This window comes from Rhinolophus ferrumequinum, chromosome X (genome assembly GCF_004115265.2).
Source record: "Rhinolophus ferrumequinum isolate MPI-CBG mRhiFer1 chromosome X, mRhiFer1_v1.p, whole genome shotgun sequence".
NCBI lineage: Eukaryota > Metazoa > Chordata > Mammalia > Chiroptera > Rhinolophidae > Rhinolophus > Rhinolophus ferrumequinum.
In genome coordinates this window covers 11,364,566-11,387,806 of record NC_046284.1, presented here as the reverse complement: position 1 = coordinate 11,387,806, position 23,241 = coordinate 11,364,566, and positions in this window count along the sequence as shown.

Below are 23,241 nucleotides of genomic sequence, written 5' to 3'. Positions count from 1 at the left end.
ATTCTTCTTTGCCAGATTCGATTTTCAAATATTTTGTTGAGGAATTTTGCCTCTATGCTTTTTTGTTTGAGATATTGACTTACAGTTTTCCTTTTTTCTGTCTTTGTCTGGTTTTGGAATCAGGGTAACACTAGCCTCATAAAGTGAGTTGGAAAGTAATCCTTTTCAATTTTCTGGCAGAGATTGTGTAAATTTAGAGTTAATTCCTCTTTAAATATTTCTAGAATTCTCCTGTACACCATTTGGGCCTGGAGACTTCTTTGCAGGAGCATTTTAATTGCAAACTCAATTTCTTTAATGGTTATAGGACTATTCAAATTGCCTATTTCATCTTGGCTGAATTTCAGTAGTTTGCAAGGAATTTGTCCATTTCTTCTCAGTTTCCAATTTATATACGTAGAATTGTTTATAACATTCCTTTATTATTCTTTTATCAGTATCCTTATTACAGCTGCGGGATCTGTAGTGATACTGCTTTTTCCATTCTTGATATTAGAATATTGTTTTCTTTATCATTATTATTATTATTGGTCTTTTTTTTAAGGTTTGTCAATTTTATTGATACTTTAAAAGAACAAGCATTTTTATTTCATTGGCTTTTCTCCATTGCTTTTTGTTTGTTTTCAATTTTAGTCATTTCTGCTCCTTTAATTTACTTCCTTCTGCTTGCATGGGTTTATTTTGCTCTTATTTTTCTAATTTCTTGAGGTAGGAAATTGTATTAGTGATTTGAGTGTTTCTTCCTTCCTAATGTAAAGATTTGTGTTTTAAATCTCTCTCTACACTGCTTTAGCTGACTGCTGTGTAATTTGCTATATTGTATTTTCATTTTCATTGAGCTGTATGCATTTCTATTTTCTTGAGAATTTCTTTTTGACCCAGGGGTTATTTGGAAGTGTGTTATTTAATTTTCAATCATTAGAGATTTTTCTGTTGTCTTTCTGTTATTGATTTCTGGTTTAAATTCCACTGTGGTTGGAGAATATACTCTGTATGGCTTTGGCATGTGTTGATTGCTTTTCCTCATTTGTGTTGATTTCTTTTTCCTGGTTTTGGTATAATGAGTGTGTGTTTTTTTTCATTGCATTCTGGATTTTATTTTTTTGATGCTATAAACTGAATATTTGTGTCTCCTGAAAATTCCTATGTTGAAATCCAATCCCCAATGTGATTGGATTCAGAGGTGGGACCTTTGGGGGGGGGATTAGCTCAGGTAAGCAGAGCCCTCACGAATTGGATTCGGGCCCTCACAAAAAGGGGCCCAGGGAGATCACTCACCCCTTCTTCCCATGAAGACACAGCGAAAAGACTGCCTTCTGTGAACCAGGTAAGTGGACTCTTGCCAGAGACCAGATCTGCTGCCACCTTGATCTTGGACGTCTCAGCCTCCAGAACTGTAAGCAATAAATTCTTATTGTTTATAAGCCACATAATCTATGGTATTGTGTTACAGCAGTCTAAACAGACTAAAAGATATTGTTATGAGACTGGATCATGTTTAATAATATCTCTTAGCAGGGAATTCTTCTGTTAAGGTGGAGTGCAAAGCACTGGTGCGTGATAGGATTCAACTTCCCTCTGGGCCTCACCAACACCTTTCCAGCAAAAGTGGAATCCTGACTTACACAGCCTCGTTACTGAAGGGTAGAGTGGAAGTTCAGCTCACCCGTTAGCCTTGTGGACCCATTCAGAGAGCAAATGGGCACCAACTCGCAATGCCTCATTCCTTCTTTGTGGGTGTAAGCTCAGCCCCACACTGAGGTCACTGGCACTGAGGGAGGGGGAAGAAAAGTTAACCCCACCTTGCAATACTTCTTTATACCTCATTGGTGCTGATTGGGTGTGGACGCTTAGTTCCTTATCCACCAGCACAAGGGTAGGGAGAAGGAGTGCAGGAATGCCGGCCAGCACTGCCTCATATCATACTCAGTCTCAATGTGCTGCTGCCAGTTGAGTGTGGACATTAACTTCCTCATTGGGCCTCACTGACACGAGTAGTGGGAAATTATAGTGTCAGCTGTACTCGTACCACCTTGTTCAGTGTTGTTGCTGCCAATGGAGGGTGGAGGTTCAGCTACCTGCTGACACCTGGAACAAGCAGGAGGGATGAAGAGTTCTGATGGCTCCTACTGGCACAGACTCATTCATTGCTGCTAGGTGGGAGTCGAGGATCAGCTGGCTGAACCTTGCTGACAGTCGCACTTGATTCTACCAGGTGGAGGATGGAGGGGCAGCTCCCTGCTCAGTCCCACCTACACTAACGTGGTTGGGCAATCAGGCCATCACCTGTTTCTGCTAAGCATGGCCTGGAAGATCAGATCCCCACCTGGTTCCACTCCATCCGGGCAACCAGAACACTTCTGGCTATTTCTGTGGGGTTGGGGAGATATCAGCTTCTGCTCAGGCCAGCTGAAACCAGAGAGGGGGTGCATTTTGCCACTGGAACACCTATGCCCAAGTGAACCTTTAATGTTGACCGGAAGGACTATCACCTTTCTGTATTCCACTTTACTCTCCTTTTCTTAGGGAAGTAAATGGATCTAATCAGAAGCAAACTTCCACAAGTCCCTGACATCATTATCTAACAACCTGCATCTGGTACCATATACTTTATTTACTCTCCCCATTATCAGAGTTGAATCTTTCTATTATAGTAAGTCCCATCCCTGTAACCTCCTTGAAAACGTAACTTCCAGAAATTCTTCCCTCTCTCGAATCACCTATTTTTTTCATTCCTACATCTTTCCCATCAGCATACAACACGCTATAATATCTCTCATGTTTTCAAAACCTTCCCTGATACCCTATACCTTCTTTTAGCTATTCCTACATTGCTTTGTTCGCACCCCCTTATAGTAAAACTCTTTGAAATAATTATTCATATTTGCTGTCCCCAATCTCTCTTGAACCCACTCCAGTCCGGTTATCACTTGAAGTTGCTCCTCTTATGGAGACTAATAGTACATCTCTCTCTCTGCTCATAATTCTCATTATGAAAGTTTTTTAACTTGTAGGAACTCTCAAAGAATTGTGTAATAAACATACATGTAACCAAACTCACATTGAACAAATCTTAACATATGCAATTTTTTTTTCTTCTTTTTTTTTTTAAATTTATTGGGAACATTTGCAATTTTTGCTTTGGATTTTTATTTATTAAAAAATGTAGATATACAGTTGAAAACTATGTTACTACCCTCCCTAATCCCTTCTATCTCTATCCAGATTTATCCACTCTCTTAAAGTTAGTATGTACTTTCTTCTCCATGTTTTTTCTGCATGTATTTTATAACTATGCATAGAGCAAACATTCCTATATTTTATCTCCAAAATTTACATAAACATCTCACTGTGTATTCTCCATTTCAGATTTTTGTGAAAATGTTCAATTACTGAAATTTGCCTGTAAATTTTCATTCTTATATTATTTTTATTGATTTTGTATGGATGTTGAATTGGCTTCATAAAATATAATAAGTCAGGCAGCTCTTCTTCACCATCTCCACTCTTAAACTCTACCCTACACAAATTATTTATCTGTCCTTAGAATGTTCATTGAAAATAACCTGGTGCTTTATTGTGGATACATGTTTAAATACAATTTTTAAATGATTATGGGTCTCACATGGTTTTCTATTTCTCCTTGAGTCAGTGTTGGAAATTCCTCTTTTTCTAGAAAACAGCCTGTTCTCTTGCTGATCTTTCTAGATGTCTTCTTGCTATGACTACCAGAGCTACTTCGGAGTACCCTTTAGCCAAGCTACGTTTTTGCTTCCCATTTCCTCCTGTTCTCATCACTGAGAGGTGTTTTGATCTCTGTTATTTTTACGTTTAATTTAAAAAAAATAGCCTTTGTATGTTTGTTTGAAAACTGTACTTTCCATTATTTTATAGAAAGTTATTTAAGTTCAATTTTTATTGGCTCATCACTGGTTAATAGAAAAGTTTCCTATCAGACAATATGGCTAGAGTTTCTGGTTTAGCAGCGAGTGATATTTGCACTGACGTTAATTTCTGATATGTAGAGAAACAACTGTGTATGCGGGCAAGGGAATACTATTTAGATAATTAAAGCAAAAGGATGTACATGTATATATGCATATAATAAATGAACATGGAATTTTTCAGCATCACTATCCATTTGTGTAACAGATTAAAATATAATCAAGTTATCCTTTCACTATGGAACTGGGTAAAAGAATTATATTATGCAAACCTAGTTAAACAATCACAAATATTTATTGCAATGTACATTCATACAACCATTTCAGAAGGCAATTTATATTTACTACAACATTATTCCAGAAATGTACCTTCCACAATATTACAAGAGAATAATTGAAAAACTAGACTAAGCAGCTCTATGCTATTTATGCAATACAATCCTGAACAAAAATTAAACATACCACAATATTAAGTTGTAAAATCATGACATATCACTTCAGAATTATCTAGAACTGTTAAATTATTCATTATTAAGGTTATATAGAAAAATAGGAAAGTGTTCATGAAATAATGTTATGAACGCATTTATCTATTTTTTACATTGTCTTGCAACTATGTAAAATATAGATACAGCATATGGGTGAAAACTAGATTTAGCACAAGAAAATAAACATTGTATTGGAGAGGAGGAATTGTAAGTACTTCGGGGAGGGAATGCCAGTTGATAAGATTAAGGGTTGCCTTAGTTAAGTTTGGGCTATTAGCCAACCAAGAATTTAGATTTTGGTTCCGTCTTCCTTTAGCTTATAAGAGGTTTAACTTTCGGTAAAACCTCGGTTTCTATTTTTAAATAATTCTATAGTTACAGGAAAACCTATTGCTATACTCTCTCCTTTAGCCAGTAACATGTTGCCTTAATTACAGCAGCTTTGTAATAAATTTGAATATCTAGTAGGGCTGGTACGCCCAATCACTCTCCTTTATCAGAATTTTGCTAGATAATCTCTAACAGTTATTTTCCACATCAATTTTACTCACTTTGTCAAGTTCCTTAATAGTTTGAATTTCAAGTGCTATTATATAAAATGAATAGCTTAATTTGGAAGAATTGATACTATTATTACATTTTATCTCCCTAGCCAAAAGCAAAATATGCTTATTTATTTATTCATGTCATCTTTTATGTCCTTTGCCTGAGTTTTATAGCTTTCTTCATATGGTACCTATACATTTCATGTTGAGCTTGTTTCTATGTGTTTCACATTTTGTGGCTGTTGGAAATTGGAAGTTTCTTTAATTATAAATTATATTTTTAAGCTGGTTATCTCTTTATCTATGGAAAAACTATTGGTTTCTGTGTTTTGGTTAAGAAGCCAGTCGCGTCAGTGGACACTTGTTAATTTTAATAGCTTTTCAATGTATTCTTCAGGTTTGCTGAAAGACAAACTCTGTCATCTGCAAGTGACATTCATTTTGATTTTTTAAATTTCTAATATTTGTCATACTTCAATTTTAATCAGCCCTTGATCTCAGTAAAATCCTGTTGATCACTGAAGTCACTGAATTATAGAACACATGTTACTAATGTCACCACAGAGTGGCCATTAATTAAGCAGGCCATATGGTTTGCTCGAGTAGGCCAGACAGGCCTCGGTGTATGCGAGGGCTTTCTATAAACCCTATACTGCACACAAACTCTAAAGTGAATCTTATTGTCAGTGTTCAATAGAGATGAAAAGTACATTAAACATGTCAACTGACCACTTAAGTATCCTCATTTTCAATATGGTACAAACAAAACTTTAGTGAAATATTATAAAACATGCAGTAATAGTTGAATATGACACCAAAAGCACAGGTAACAAAAGGAAAAATAGACAAGTGGGACTACATCAAACTTAAAACTTCTCAGCATAGGAAAAAATCTAGAGTGAAAAGACAACCTGCAGAATGGGAGGAAATATTTGCCAACTGTATCGTATAAGGAGTTAATATCCAGAATATATAAAGAACTCCCACAACTCGATAACAAATCAAATAAGCCAATTGGAAAATGGACGAAGGACTTGAATAGATATTTCTCCAAAGAGGATGTACAAATAGTCAACAGACACATGAAAATATGTTCAACCATCAGGGTCTTATAAATCAAAACTACAATGAGATACCACCTCACACATTAGGATGGCCATTATCCAAAAAAAAAAAAAAAAGAAGAAGAAGAAGAAGTGTGATTGAGGGTGTGGAGAAATTGGAATCCTGTTGATGGAATTGTAAAATGGTGTGGTCTCTATGGGAAACAGTATGGAGTTTACTCAAATTAAAACTATCATATCTAGCAGTCCCACTTTTTATCCAAAAAAATTAATCAGGATCTTGAAGAGATATTAGCACTCATGTTCACTGCAGTACTATTCACAATAGCTAAGATGTGAAAACCACCTACATATATATATCTTGCTCAGTATTATAGCTTCACCACATAGCATTGTGCCTGGGTCACAGTAGGCCTTCACTAAACAGTTGATTAAAACAATCAATATTTGCTCTCTTAATCTGTCAACTGTGGGTGTTCATATGTTATCTTATTTTCTTCACCAGAATGCTATGAAGTAGTTATTCCCTTTCCATTTTTACAAATGAGTGAACTGAAGTTAATGTCATGCCCTTGGCCATACAACTATAAAATATAATTTTGGAATTGGAGCTTTTTTCTGTCGGGTTATAAAGCAGTTTGTTTAGAGTGCACCGCACCGGTATAAGTTAACACACTTGACGTCAGAAACCACTTGTGTGGTCTTGGGCAAGAGGTATATTCTTTCATGGCTTTCATTCTCTCAAGTACTATCTTATGAATTTGTGAACAACTATAAAGTAGTCAAATTTCATACAAAGTATAACATTCATACAGTTTTGTATCATCCAGAATTTCTCCAAATGCTGTTATTTATAATAAAGGAATCATGTCCTCTCAGCTTTACTTCATGAGTTACTCAGTAGTGACATTGAAGAGTGCCTCACATGATGCTGGAAATTGCAGATATAGGAGGACAGACAATTCCGTTTGCAATTTTGTTGCAACGATGTTGCTAACCTTTTTTGATATCAGAGGGATTATTCATTATGAATCTGTACCAACTGGACAAACAGTGAACCAAGTTTACTATGTGGAAGTGCTGCATGAAAAAGTTAGACGACCTGAACTAACATAGTTAACTGTGAGATCCTGGGCAGATTTTGTCACTTGGCAAAACCTGTTTGGAGTATCGGCAAACAGGAGGTTGGAACATTCTTCTCTGAGAAGACTGGCCGATGCAAGAAAGAGAATACCTTAACAAAAGGTGGGATTTCTGCCCGATTACGCACAGTGGGAAGCCCATCATTTGACTTCCCCACTTCTACCCTCTCCCCACCACAGAGCTTCTAATCACGTTTTAGTACTTCATCCTTAAAAATAAACTGCCAGTCAAGTATCAGTACACATGGAGGAAAGCACTTAACCTAAAAGAGAAGATGATAATTAAAAGAGTAGAGACTCAGAGGAGATAATGTATAAACCAGGAGAGAGAGTGGGGAGCTGGGCGGGGGGTGGGGAGGGCAGAAGGGAGAGATAGGAAGAAACTAGTGATGAAACAAGGAGTGTATGACATTGAAAAAATATTCAAAGCATAAAGCTATTTGAAATCTTAGAAAAATAATAGCAGCATCAAGTTTGTAACTGAAGGGTTAGGATGTAAAGGTGAGAGAATATCCCTGAAAGACCAGCAAAAACTGGAAGATTCCTTAAATTCAGAGATGAAAAATACAGAAAATTTAAGAAACTTGGAGAATCAATTCAAGAAGTCTACTATCAACTAATGGGACAAAACATAGGAATAGAGGAGAGAGGATCCCATAAGCTTTTAGAGATAAAACAGGTCAAGTTATATACAAAGGGATGGGAATCAGAAGGAATCAGAATTCTTGTTTTATTTTTTTATTATTTTTCAATTACAGTTGACATGCAATGACATCAGAATTCTTAACAACTGGAATCTCAAGGCAGTGAAGGAAAGAGGGACACTTTTTTCCAATCCATAATTTCATATATAGCTGAACTATTCATCAAATATGCTGGCACAGTATATTTTTAAACATTCGGTATCTCAAAACAGCTTTCTCAGAAAGCTACTGAAGGATGTGCTACACTAAAACAAAGCGTTAGACCACTAATGAGGAGGGCTTGGGATCCAGAAAACAGGAGATCCAACATATGGGAGAGCAGAAAAGGGTTTCTTTGGATTAAGTTGTAGGGAAACCCTGTGCAATTAGAGAGGGCAACGTGTCCAGCTAACTGAGGGCACTAAGAGTTTCACTGAAAGGGAAAAATAGAACTGGCAGGTTATCTTAAGTGTTTGACTATAATGAAGGAGTTTAACCTCTGGCAGAGACTGTAGGATAAGATTATATAGATATATGTAAAATCTCCGTATATATCTCTCTATATATAACTATATATATACCATATACACATATAGACATTTACATATATACACATAGACATTTACATATATACACATATATGTATATATGCATGTGTGTGTGTGTATATGTGTATAACAGAGTATTCCTTTAAAACAAAGTTGCAGGGAATATAAATGTAATCACAGTATAACCCATAGCTCATTAATAATTATATAGTTGTAATGTAAATACTGACAAGTCATATAGCTCAAAATCGTGAGGAAACTGGAAGATGGCTGTAAAAAGCATTTAAATGTATAGGTGAAGGTTTAGTGATATTATGAATAGCTACATTTCCTCTTCCTATTTGAAATTTTATAGTGTATACAGTTGCAAATTCAGGAAATAGCAGTAAAACATGTTATTTAAAGATGTAGAGGTAACACTGAAAAAAACTGAAATTTCCAAGTGGTTAACTAAGGGGAGGGTAAATGAGGTTGGTGCATCGTAGAGTAGACCACTGTATTATTTTATTGCCCTTGTAATATTTGACTTTAAAAATTATATTTGTAGTTAACTTTGATTCAAAATAAAATGTATTTAAAATTAGATACTTTGTAATACAGAACAAAACACACAAAAGAAAATTCAAATTACCTGCAATTATACCACCCAAAGGGAATCACTGTCAGTAGTTTGGGGTACTTCTTTTCTGTCTTCATCTTTACCAATCAAATAGTTGATATTTGTTTTTCTGTTATCAAATCACATTAAAATGACTAGAACTTATTTCATCAAACATTCAGAATGTATTTGGGATATGCTGGTTTAAAATGAAAGCTATGTGACACACGAAATTCACTTCGGACCCGGAGATGAGCATTTCAAAAATCTAGGCAGATGGCTAATTCGGATATGTAAAGATGCTCAACATCATTAGACATAGGGGAAATGCAAATCAAAACCACAACGAGGTAGGTACCATTTTATATCCGCTGTAATGGTTATAATAAAAGTCAGACAATAACAAGTGTTGGCGAGGATGTGGAGAATTGGAAGGCCTTGCTGATGGAAATGTAAAATATCGCCAGTACTTGGGGATACAATTTAGCAGTTCTTCAAAAGTTACACACAGTTACCACATGGCCCAGTGGTTCTACTTGTGTGTGTGTGTGTGTGTGTGTGTGTGTGTACGCGTGTGTAGAATAGAATTGAAAACCTATATCTACACAAAAACTTGCCCACAAATGTTTATAGAAGCATGATTCGTAATAGCCAAAACTTAGAACTGTTGTACATTCAAGATGTTTGTATTTCTAGTATTTTCTTGATTTTTTTCAATTTTGCTTATGATATTTACTCTGATAAAAATATGAAGTACATATCTTACCTAACTGTAACATAATTATCTAATCTTAACACCGTAAGTGCCTAGCCTATTTTTTTTCCAATGATTTTATCATAGACTAGGTTTGTTTCTGGACTGTCTAGCCTTTTTTTTCGAAACACTTTCACACACATGTATGTATATGTATGTGTATATGTATTATTTCTGGCAGAACCAGCTAATGCAATTAAGCAAAGTTCTAAAAATGAGAGGTACAAACAAATAGAAAAGGACAAATTAAATTGACATTATTTGCCAATGATACGACAATGTACATAGAAAACCAGGACTATTGGAGAAAGTAAGAGTGACTAAAACGTTTTCCACAGTTCCTTTGAAAATGATTGATTCTCTTGCTGGGCTGAGGAAATGCAGGATGGGCCTGGAGTGTCTTGTAATTGCCAGAAAGTAAGGAAGAGGTCAAACCAACTGCAATCATGGGGTATGTCAAAAGGACACAGGAACACACTAAAAGACCTCCCAATGTCGAAAGTGAGAATAACTTCAGCAAAAATAAAGTAGTATTGGGTTGTAACCCAAATTATAAAATAAGTGTTTGTGAGCCTATAACATATTTAAAAATTCATTTAATTTTAGACATTGAGACTGGGAATAAGGTTATATTTTAAATATTGTGGTAATAATGCAAAATAATGTATAAGTAACATAAGATGTCCTTATAAACAAGTATTTGCTCATATTACTTATTTTCTTAGGGTAAAGATGGGGACTGTTCTTATTAAGTTAGGCCCATTTCGAGGCCTTTATTTATTTCCCTTACATATTGCCATATTACCTTCCAAAATACTACACGACTTTAAACTCTTATCAACAGTATTTTGAATCAAATACTTTATTAATAATGTTATGATAGATTCTCAGATTTGAATGTTATACATCACTGATTTGACATTCTATAGGGCCAATTTTTGCTCTTTCTGGCTTTGCATTTAAATTTTTATGTCTGCATTTCTATTTGACTTTCTTATACACTCTTCTGATATCGATCCATTTTCCTTTGATACTCTGTACATTTAAGTAAGTGACCTTTCCACCTTAGTCTCTTATGGTTTTATTTAATTTTATAATTGCTTATCTAAGTTTCTATTCCCTTGATTTTAAATGATTGCACAAAGCAGGTGATTTCTAAACTTTCCTTATTAATTAGACAAAGTATTTCACAAGCATGGCTGTGTTTTCTTTATCCCTTGACCATGAAATCTTTTCAAAGGCTCGATATTGTTGTTTCTTTCTGTTTCATTAATTTTTAAATAATGAGTTTCATTCACATCTGTGGTTTTTCCATTAAACAATGTAGATCATTTCTCTTTGATTACTCTCAGGTTCTACTTGGGTGCTCTTAGCATCTTTTTTTTTTGATATTACATTGGAGTTTCACTTGATGTACTTAGCCACTTACCATTATTTCTGAAGTCTGGCATACTTTAATAGTGTGGTACTGCTAGACTGAGGGCAAGTATCTTATTTCCCTCTAGTGTCTGATTATCTGATTCTACAAAGGGAAATTAACTTCTGGGCCCAGCTATCTGATTCTGCAAAGGGATATTAACGTAGGGATACTTTGAAACAGTCTATAATGTTTTCCTTGAACAAAGCCATGAAAGACAAATTATAACACACAGATTGCTTCTCTTCCAGGGTTTGTTCAGTGTCAACCCATTTGCAGAACAAACTTAACTTTTAATTTGAGAATGCTGTAAGACATGTCCTATACAAGGTTGGACAGTTAAGTTCGCGAACCCATCCTAGAAAAAGTGTTACATACCTCATTGCTGAATATCACTATGGTCACCTTTGAAGTGCTCCCCTTGGGAAGCTATGCACCGACGCCAGCGCCTAGTCCACCCTTCAAAGCAATTTTGGAACTCTTTTTCTGGAATGGCCATCAGAGCTGTCGTATTACACTTGATGTCCTGAATGTCATCAAAATGTCTCCTTTCAATATTGCCTTTATCTTCGGGTAAAGAAAAAAGTCATTGGGGGCCAGATCAGGTGAGTAGGGAGGGTGTTCCAATACAGGTATTTGTTTACTGGCTAAAAACTCCCTCACAGACAGTGCCATGTGAGCTGGTGCATTGTCGTGATGCAAGAGCCATGAATTGTTGGCGAAAAGTTCAGGTCATTTAACTTTTTCATGCAGCCTCTTCAGCACAATAGTAAACTTGGTGAACTGTTTGTCCAGTTGGTACAAATTCATAATGAAGAATCCCTCTGATAGCAAAAAAGGTTAGTAACAGCATTGCAACAGTTCGCAAACTTAATTGTCTGACCTAGTATGTTCTGCTTTCTCTACTTCACTGCATTGCAAAAGCATAAAAATAGGGAAATGTTATTAATCATATGGTGGCTAGGAGAAGAAAAGCCTTAGGCCTCCTCAGAAAGCAGTTCTGATATTATAGACAAGGGAGTTGCCTCCTTTATTATGTGCCAAGTTCCAAAGTCAATGGAATGTGTATTCTTCCTGCCTATTTTCCTGCTGTCCTGAAGTTATGTATCAGTCCCTTATGCCTATTTTATCTGTGGAATTTTTTCCTGAGGTCTGTTAGGACCTGAATTAATCGTCTCAATTTGCATTTCTAATGCAATTATAGATATCTTTACATGTTCCTATAAATATTTCATATGAGTATCAGGGACATGCCTGTCATCTTTATATGAAAGTCCAAGTAAATTATTTTACAGTCAATGCACAACGCACAAAGTCATTGCAGATACAACCACTGCTGCAAAATGTTTTCTGGGCCAGAAGCAGAAGAAAAAAGTTTATGGCTATTATGGCTATTATAGCCTTATTTATAATCTTAACGATATCTAAAGAAATTTTTATGGAACTTGGAACAAAGGAGAGACAAGTTTTCTTGGGTCCCACCCAAGACCTATCACAGGTGGTACTGGTTCTGGACTATCATGTCTCCTTTTTTATTAATGTAGATCTATCAGGATTTTACAGCTTGTAGCCATTCGTCAGGTAATACTTTTTGTTCCCATTCTTCAGATAAAAAGATTAAGGGACTAAGAAGTAAAATTGGCAGTTTCAAAATAGTCACGGGGATGTAAAGTACAGCGTAGGGAATATAGTCAATAATACGGTAATAACTATAGTGTTAGGTGAATACTAGACTAGTGGTGGCGGGGGGATCACTGCATAAATTATAGAAATGTCTAACCACTATGCTATATTCCTGAAACTAATATAAAATAATATTGAATGGCAACTTTAATTGAAAAATTTAAAAAGAGGGGAGTAAAGGTGAAGGGGAATAAGAGGTTCAAATTTCCAGGTATAAAATAAGTCTTGAGGATGTATTATACAGCATAGGACATATAGTCAATAATATTGTGATAGCGTGGTACGGTGTCAGATGGTTGCTGGACTTATGGTGATCACTTCTCTAGGTCTATAAATGTTGAATAACTATGCTGTATGCCTGAAACTAATATACTCGTAATATTATATGTTCGCTATATTTTAATAAAAACCTTTTAAAAAGGAATCTACTAACCAAAAGACAATAGAATCTGCATGTTGGTAAAATGATTTGCAGGCCATCTCAAAGTGCAGTCCTGGTTTGTCTGAAAATTCTTTTTCACTGTAAACTGAAATACCTTATAAAATTTGGCTTGTAAATTTAGTTTCCTGTGATTGCAAAAGTTCTGTTAAATAAAGGATTGGATGACCTTCACACACAAAAGAAGTAGCTTCCTCAATGTCATTGTAGTTTTCACAGGAACAACTCATCGTCTATTTCAGGCAGACCTTAGGGTCTCCTGTTTGTCTTGAGGACAACCATTACTCTCTATTGCAGAGGGTTGAGATATTTCTTTAGTTCCTGATTTTGGAGTTCTCTTTAGTTCATTTTAAGTCGCACCATTCTGTGTCATAGTATATATGAATTCTCAAACAAGTTTGGAAATGAGAAAAACATGAGTTGAGTTGCTCTGCCCACCAACTGTGTTTTCGAGACACCCACAGCATTTTACTTTAAATAACAATCTCAACCAAATACTAGGTGTCATTCAGGACGTTCCAATAAAGAAACACATGCTGGGCTTGTCAGTGTGGTACGATTTGACATTAGAGTATCATAAATACTGTCTACTGAAGGGGGCGCACCCTCTGTGAACATTTTCAAAACCTACAGAGGGTCGACTCATTCACTTTCTCAAACCTGATCAAGTACTTTAAGATAGAAGCAGATAATGTTGGTACCAGAGAATTCCTTGCTCAAGTACATACAAAGTAATTGGTGGCATATATTCCACAAGTGAGTGTTATTATACCCTGAGCACGAGGACTTTAGTGCTGCTGCCACTTTCTCCAGGCCTGTACTTGCAGTTATGGAAATAATGGGTTTTTTATACAGCTAGTTGGTACCGGTGACTCTCTACATATTTCTTTATTTTTCAATTATAGTTGGCACTCAGTATTATTTTACATTACTTTGAGGTGTACAGCATAGTGGTTTGACATTTATATACAATTTAAGAAGTGATCCCCCTGATTAGTCCAGTACCCACCTGGCACTATAGATAGTTATTACCGTATTACTGACTATATTCTCTCTTCTGTACTTTACATCCCTGTGACCGTTTTGTAACTACCAATTTGTACTTGTTAATCCCTTCACCTTTCTCACCCAGCTCTCTAGCCCCCCTCCCATCCGGCAACCATCAGTTCTCTGAATTCTGTGACTCTATCACTATTAATTGTTATCTAATCAGATTCATATTTCATGCTACATTTTTATATTCCACATATCATTTATTCTTTACTAAAACCCATGAAATAGGCAAGATAGGTATTATTATCCGTTTTAGAAATAAGAATATAGAAGGTCTGAAACTAGTAGAAAACCATGAACCATAACATTGGCTCCATAGCACTCAGTGTATTAGATACTAGATGGAGAAATGGTCTATTAAAGAGGAATCAAGAAAGAACACCTATTTCATTAACCTTTTTAAAAATGCTGATATTGAAATATTAACATATCCCCTATTGGGATTTTCATGCATTACTATCAAAAGCATCACTTAAAGAGATTGATATAACTTACAGTTTACAGAATGCTTTCATTTCATTTGTTTTTCCACTTTTCTTCATAACCTTATTTTGATTGGACAAATATGATGTCTCTTTTTTAGATGAAGACAACTGAGTTCATTAGGATTTGAACCGAGGGTTGAACTGATTTCACCTGTCATATCCTTCCCACAATAACTGGCTGCCTCTCTTTTCACAGCTTTCCTTCACGTCGTCTCTCGTGGAATAAAATGTTGTAGACCGGCTTACTTTGGGTATTAATATTTGTATACTACTGCAGGAGATATACTTGAATTTCTGATTATGTTAACTGTATATCTTAAAGTACACGTTATTTACACCATATTGTTTGGCTACATATCAAATTGTCTTGTGTGTGGGGAACGTATATTAAATACTTGAATGAGTGAATAGATGAATGAATCAATTAGTTGTCATTACACATGCTTTTAAGCTAATGCTAAGTATTAAAGGAGTCCAAATCAGTGTCACTTCTTGAAGTGTTAATTCTTAAGCATTTGACCGGCTACCTCAGTTGTTTCTAAGTTTATAAATTACCTTTGTCCCTTCTCTCCAAATTGCTCTGGACTTTAAAAATTGCAGTATGCAAAATTGTAGATATATCTCTAGTACCACAAAAATGTCAACTAGACTCGCATCTGTATGTCATCCTCTCGAATGATCCATTTTATCTTTTTATTAGAGTGTAGATCTCACTAAAATTGAAAATGATGCCTGTTCTCAGGAATGTTTACAGCACTTCAAAAGAATGGAAGGGATAGGTGCTGTCACAGTGTGCTTCCAACCACAGTTAATTAATGTGTAATCTGTGAAGAACGATTACACATATCGTAAAATGTAACACAATTCTCCTATATAGATGATGTATGACAGAATTGTACACCTGGAAACCATGTAACTTTACTAACCATTGTCACCCTAATCAACTTTAATTGAAAAAAAAAAGTAACACAAAAGTACTTCATAGAAAATGCCAGGATTTCAAAAGGTCCTTTACTGCCTGCCGTTTAGGCAAAGGCCAATCTAGATTTGAATATAACTTCTAAGAGCTTTCTTGAGAAGGAACTTAGAAACTGTGGGTATACCTATGGCTTAGACATAAATTTCTCAATGAAATATTACTCATTGGATGTAAATCATGAATAAGTGCTTAACCTTTCGATAGAAGACTAACAAATCAGAGCATTTAATTTCTGCATTTTCAGTTCCTCTTAGAATGAAATCAGTGACTCCGACAACTGCCAGCTTTACTTCGTTTTCCATTTCTATTACATATGAGAGATGGTTAACCCTTCTATGCTATTTTATTACCATTTTGTTCATCAACTACTTCTAATTAATGACACTGGGGTTGTTGGATCAAGACAACTTAAAAAACGAATTTATTGTGGATACATTTATTATCATTGTGTAATATGTGCCTTAAATACCCTGCCACTCTCTACCCAGCCTAGCAGTTCCAGCATTATTTTAAATGATTTTCCTACTTTATTCTGGATTTATGATGTATGAATCTATGATAAATGAAAAGAACACTGGATTTCTGGTAGACAGATATGTCTCATTGAACCCCAGTTTTCCCAGCTAAAAAGTGTGCCTTTCCTATATGTATGTATCACGGGATTTTTATGAGAAGAAAATAAGTGCCCTAAATACCAAACTCTAAAGTACTATGAAAATGTGATTGCCATTTTAATGTTTTTGGAACTCAGCACATTTTCTTGTATCTATCATTGTGTGATTGTTTTTTTATAGCATAGTAAGTAAGAGTATGAGTCTTGAGATCAGATAAATATGGGTTTGAGCCCAAGTTCTATCACTTAGACTAGCTGTGAGTCTCTATTTCCTCATTTGTAAAATGAGAGAAATCATAGTTCCAGTAGGACCTGCCGCACAGACTCATGAGGAATCAATGGGATTATGCAGATAAAGTCTGAGGCAGGGGCTGGCACATAGGAAGTGATACATAAATAGTTCTTACTACTTCTATATCTGTACTTCGGTATCAGTAAACACATCAATTGCATACTTAGCTTCAATGCAGACTCCTTAGGTGCATTTATTTCACTGGAATAACCATTTTGTTGATTAAAAAAGAAGATATTACCACCTAAAGACCAGTAAAGCCACGTTGCACTTCAGCAATTACACAAAATGAATGGGACTTAACGTCTCAAGCTATTCATTTAATTCTCAAGTTTGTTCATGAGTCATGTGCTCTTTAGACTGTAGCGTTTTTAACTGGAGTTGTAACCAGCTCAACAAAATTGAAGTTTCAAAGAACCTGGGTCAAGGAAAAAGCTCTGTTTTCCCCAAAAGTTTCATTGTGAAGGCAGTCATGGCAATAACTTCCTAGATGCACTATTTTGGACATGTTTGATATGGTCAAATCTCGTTGCCTCCAACACAAACACCAATGATATACGCTATGCTACTGAGAGCTGCCAATGTTACAAAACTAAATTCAGTTGCTAGGATTGTATTTTGATTATTCATACATCAAAGTCAAGTACCACTAGGATTAACCTGTTACCCTAGGATATAATTTTTACTTTGGTATTCTGTTTTAATAATGAATGGCTAGAAAGTGTCAATTAGAAATTATCCAGACATTAAGTGCTTTATTTTTACATATTTATTCTTATTACTTTTTTCATTTTAACCATATTTTATTTACTTTTATGACTTTGCATCTTGGGATTACAATTTTCTATTAAAATTTATTTCCTCAGTTTTCATGGAGGAAAACAAAAGTGGTAACACTATGCATGGTTAAATAACTTTATGAAAAGAATTTAAATTTGTCAATATACTAAAATGTATTTTAAATCAATGTAGTATGCATATTTCAAAAGCCTACTGAAAAGGAAAATATCCTTTCATGTATCTTCTGAATAAATGATTAATTTTGTATTTTTAACCAATTTTATTGATGGCATTGAGCATTACATAAGGTTAACGTAGAGACAGTACTTAATGTCAGAATAAAATATTTATTAAATCTAATGATCAAAATGAAATGCTTTATTCACTTCTAGTCCTTTGGTGCTCATATACTATCCCTTTAATAAGCATTCCAGAATTTTGATAATAACCAGTGTCAAGATTGCTAGACTAAATTTGGTGGAAATCACATTCTTCTCCTGGAAAATTAGAATATCATGTGTCTGTCTCGAAAGTTTAAAAATCTCTCTTGTTCTCCTTGATTATTCAAATGTCACCTACAGTGGTTAGGCAAACTCATGTGCATGTTCTTTAAATCCCTTGAGATATGATTTGATTAGGCCAAGAGATACATTAAGAACAGCTTTATACCATCTTGTAATCTTTTTACTCATCTTTCCCTCTAATTGGTTTTCAGTACAAGCAACATTTCCCTTGATAGAGAATACAAAATTTAAAAGACAAAGTGATGTCTACTTTTGTCTTCCATCAGAACAAATACCATCAGCTCTAAGCAAAGGTATCTTCCTTATTTGACAAATGAGATCATCCCGGTAGACTGTGAAGAGCAATAGTAAAACAAAGGTCAGTGCCTTGGGAATATCACTATTTGAGGAATGGATGAAGAACCCACAAATAAGATGTAGCAACCAATGATAAGTAGCAGGGATTGAGAAAACTGTTGATTTTTGTCATCCGGGTAAGCACACTTTTTCTTTTCTGTAAAGGGCCAGATAGTACATATGCTTTGTAGGCCATATAGTCTATGCTACAACTATTCTACTCTGCCTTTGTAATCTAAACACAGTCATATACAATACAAAAAAGAAAGGGAATGGCTGTAGGAATAAAACTTTACAAACAAAAACAGATGATAAGTTGAATTTGGTCCCTGGGCTATAATTTGCTGACCCCTAAAGTAGACCATGAATTTGTTGTGATAGTACAGAGAAAGTACTAATTGTCCCTAAATGTCTATTATCACTTCCTTCTTTAGTAGTAGAAAACCTCTAATTTTCATTTGGGCATGTAATTGTGTAGAATAAATGCTGTTAGGCTGGTGCAAAAGTAATTACGGTTTTTGCAATTTTTAACCTTTTAACCTGCAATTACTTTTGCACCAGCCGAATACGTTTCTTAGACTACTTTGAACTTAAGTGTGGACACATCACTAAGTTCTTACTAACAAGGTGTAAGTAGAAATGTTATGAGAAACTTTCTGGAGATGTCCTTAAACAGAGAAGACACCCCATGGTTTGCCCTGCCTTCTTCCTGCTGGCTGAAATGTGGACATAATGGCCAGAGCTGAAGTAGCCATCTTGTCTCATGAGGTTGAATTCATGTGTTTAGATTGGTGTAATGACTACCTACCTCTAGACTTCATTTATATGAGACAGAGAGAAACTTGCTAAAGCTATTTCATTGTTGTTGTTTGGCTCACTTGAAGTGGAACCTAAGCCAAACTAAATCAGGAGCTATTCACTCTATTGCACCATATCTTTTTCATAATACTCGGTAAGCCTCATGCATTATAAGCAGAGAGGTAAATAGTTGGCTTGATCCAAGTTTTAACATGTGTAAAGTAGGCACAGAGGAAGTATAACAGGACCAGGGAATTAAAGAGGATATTTTTGTACATGCACATGCTGTTCCAAGTTACATTACTTGTGTTCACAATTTTTAACCAGCCTGCTTTTTTGTTTCTCGGTTCACTTGTTTCTATTGTATCTTGACATCAGCTGACTTTTTTCTTCTCTAGCTTCCTCTTTCTCTTGTGTATAGGACCAGTTTTTATTCTACAGGCATCTCCTACAGATGTCTTCCTGTTCAGGTTTTTGCATAGAATACTGCTTGGCCTTTAAATACCCACTTCATAGAATGTACAATATTTATTTCTCAATTCAATGTTTTGTTTTCTGGCCACTGGTTTTATAGAAAATTTTATATTTAGGTCACAAAAACAATACAATATTTTAAACAACTTTTGAGTGAAGTGACTCATAATTTGTCAGAATGTCAGAGTCACATGTACAAATCTTTAAAAGTATACCAACTGTCAATAAAGGGGATATGAGTCATGAAAGTTCTTTGTGCAAAGAGAGGCCATGTCACAGCATACACAGCAGCTATTTAAAACATTTAAATTGCTTAGTGATCAGGAAGTCATGCTTTAAGCATTTTACGTTGTACATGGTAGCAATTATTTATATATTGTACCATTTTTAATCACTTTAAAAGAAGTTGGTTAGAAGTTTGGGGTTGATATGAAATACAATATATTGTTTCCCATTTAAAATGATGGCAAATTAGCTGCTGGTTAGCGTTTTCGAGAAAAAAAAATGATTTTTTAAAGTGGATTACTGGTGTTATAGTAGGAGATGTCTGCACTTGAAGTCTTTCAGATTCACAATGCTCTCTTGAACTCTGATTTAGTTTAGAGTTTAATCAGTATTATTAATAGATTTCCTTGTCATTCCATTTGGAAACTCACCAGTTATTTCAATATTTTGTGACTTAAGTTCTAGTTAATCTGGGTCTTACTACTGTTTTGATCTAGGATTACTTCACTTGATACTATCCTTTGTCTACATAATGTCCATAAAACCAGTTGAAATGTGGCAAATTCAGTCATGCTTTAGTATGTTGGTGATTATCTGCTAAATAGCTGAATGACTTTATTTACTTGCTTTTCACCGAAATGGGTGTGTAAAAAAAGACAGAGAGACAGAGAGACAGAGACAGAGACAGAGAGAGAGAGAGAGAGAAAGAAACCAAATGAACCTAAAATATTGGCAATGTTACCAAAGGAGCCCATCTCTGCCCTAGTGTGAGGTGTGGTGTAGTGCAAACGATAATTGAATTCTGTGGCCAAGACGGGAATAAAAGAGAAGCTGCTAACATGTCTGCATATGAAACACCACAGTATTTCTATACAAAATTATTTTGTATGAATTACTTGAGACAATGCTAGAAATGGACTACACAACTTAACTCTGAATGAAGAATAAAATGAGAAATCTGTCTTCTCAATTCTCAGTTCTTTTTGTGCTGGGTATCAAAGGTATAATAAACTATATAAATCTCCTAGGGAGAAAATGGCCCTCAAACTACTGTTTTAGTTTTAGCTCACAAAACCTTTTCACTTTCTCTGAGTTCCTTCACACTAGGATCAAATACAAAATAAAAATCCTGGTATCTTGGGTGACTTTGAAGGCAAAAATAAAATGCTGGTTCTTAAAAATAATTCCCATAAATGCAAAAGCATAGAATCAGCAATATAGTATTTAAAGATGACCCTGTCCCACTTTTATAAAATGAGACAACTTATCAATTTTGGGGCAGGAAGTCCTTGGATCACTAGTTTAGTTCTATAACTACCTGAAGACTATTTCCTTTACAAACAAAAAAATTAACAATTTCTAAAGCCCAGTTCAGTGTGCAGGCTACTCTAAAACATACAAATTAAATCATTAGAGAAATTCTTATCTGAGAGTTAGGAAATTATTTCAAACTGCCACACAGTAAACAAAGTGCGCTCATTATAGATTTCAATGGCATTCTCATTTTCCCAGATGAAATGAACAGAATTTGTTTTCTGTCTTTAAAGGTATTATTATTGTTATTATTTATTTTTATCATTATTTGAATATGAAACTACAGAAATTCTTTTTTATGATTATGACATTTAGGCTTTCACTAGGGAACGGGAAAATGTTCATGAAGATTTACATTTATTAATTTTCTTCTTTTATTTCTATTCTTGTTCCTTTGAGAATCTAGTAGTCTCCAAGGGACTCTTGAGAAGAAGGCTGGAATGTTGTTTAAAATGTTATTATAGGAAGGAGAACTGACTCTGGGTGGTGAACACACAATGTAATATATAGATGCTGTGTTACAGAATTGCACACCTGAAATCTATGTAACTTTACTAACAATTGTTACCCCAATAAACTTTAATTTAAAAAAAAAGATTTATAAAAATGTTGTTATAAAAGAGACCATTGTTGTTAGTTTGGTTTTGTAAATTATCTGCAGAATATCACGTTTTATCTTTAGGAGGGTTTCTCCTCAGACACTTTTGTAACATTTTCTTAGCTTTAAAAAAATGGTAGGCCAAATCATTGAAAACATTTTGGTCAGAGTGGGGGATATTCTGAGAATAAATAACCAGTGTCCTGGAAGCACAGCTGTTAATAGCTCCAAGGAGAAGTCTAAGGAAGCCATACAAATTTCTGATTATGGAGTCAGTGATGTTGACTTTAAAATGTTCCTTCTCTACTTCAACTTGAGATTTTGACACCGTGTTTCCTGGAAAATAAGACCTAGCCAGACAATCAGCTCTAATGCACCTTTTGGAACAAAAATTAATATAACACCCGGTCTTATTTTACTATAATATAAGACCGGGTCTTATATAATATAATATATAATATAACGTAACGTAACATAACATAACGTAATATAAAAGACCCGGTCTTATATTAATTTTTGCTCCAAAAGATGCCTTAGAGCTGATTTTCTGGCTAGATTTTATTTTCAGGGAAGCACAGCATTACTCTTTATTGACTTAATAGGAAAAGTTAGAGCAGAGGTGAGATGCCTAGATGACTCCTAGAATACCTCAGGCTATCATTTATGGAGAAAATATCCACCAGAGCTTCTGCTCTGATTGTGTACACTCTCCACTGTTAACAAGCACACTGATTGTGGCCTGCGGTTCATTGTGAATTAGTGTGAAGTAGTGTTTGAAGTTCTCTCTTTTTTTTTGCTATACAGATACCCAGTGGATCCAGTACTTCATTGGAATGGCTGGTCTTTCTCCATTGAGTTACCTTGGGAACTTGATAAAAACACTTGAATATGCATGGCTGGTTCAAATTTTGTAATCTCTATTCAGTTTCAGTGATTTTTTTTTTCTCCCTCTGTGTACCATTGCTACATTGTCTGGGTTCCTGCGGCTTGCTAGTAAATCTTGAAGTGGTACACGTCTTCACACTGTGTTCTTTTTCAAGAATTTTTGGTTATTTTAGATGTATTTCATTCTCATGTGGAATTTAGAACTAACTTGTGAATTTTTATAAAAATTCTGCGTTCTTTTTAGGGGGAGGGTGGTGTTGAATCTATAGGTCAATTTGAGAAGAATTGACCTCTGATTATTTTGAATTTCCCATTACATAAATATGTTGTACCTTTTCATTTATTGAAGTCTTCTTTCCATCTGGTATCATTTTGAAGGACTTGTTGAAGTAATTTTTAGTGCAGGTCTCTTGGCAAATTTTTTCAGTTATTGCTTATCTGAAAATGTCTTCAGTCTCAAACATTTTTGAATGGTATCTTTTTGCTATTTATACAGTTACAGATTAATACATTTTTACTTTCAGCACTTAAACATCCTTTCCTTTTCTTCTGATATCCCTTATTTTAATGATGAATGAGC